The 294-nt window shown below is 67.3% G+C and overlaps 1 protein-coding gene across 1 annotated transcript in view; it reads left to right on the forward strand.

Moving 5' to 3' along the window:
• The window catches only part of LOC102374290 (zinc finger protein 420-like), a 14,645-nt gene that overhangs the window by 4,496 nt on the left and 9,855 nt on the right, over window positions 1-294 (forward strand).

Here is a 294-nt window from a genome sequence, read left to right on the forward strand (position 1 = left end):
CCAAGCTGGGGCACCCACGGGCTGCCTGGCAGCAGCAGGGGCACCACTCTGCACTGCTGCTGCTATGCCTCACCTTGGCAGCCATGGTAGAGTGGCATCCCTCCTTTGCCAGGTCCCATCCGCTGGGCCACAGAAGCAGCTCCTGCCCGGAGCTGGTCCAGCCTGTCTGTAGCCCCACACCCTGCTGTGGGCATAGTAATCTCAGGGGGGGCACCTGCCCCCTCTGCTATGTTGCCTTGGCTCCCCCGGCCCCCTCTACTCCCCCTTCCCCCCCCCACACCACCCCTGGGTCCC

The sequence above is a fragment of the Alligator sinensis genome, unplaced genomic scaffold (assembly GCF_000455745.1).
Source record: "Alligator sinensis unplaced genomic scaffold, ASM45574v1 scaffold1874_1, whole genome shotgun sequence".
NCBI classification, from domain to species: domain Eukaryota; kingdom Metazoa; phylum Chordata; order Crocodylia; family Alligatoridae; genus Alligator; species Alligator sinensis.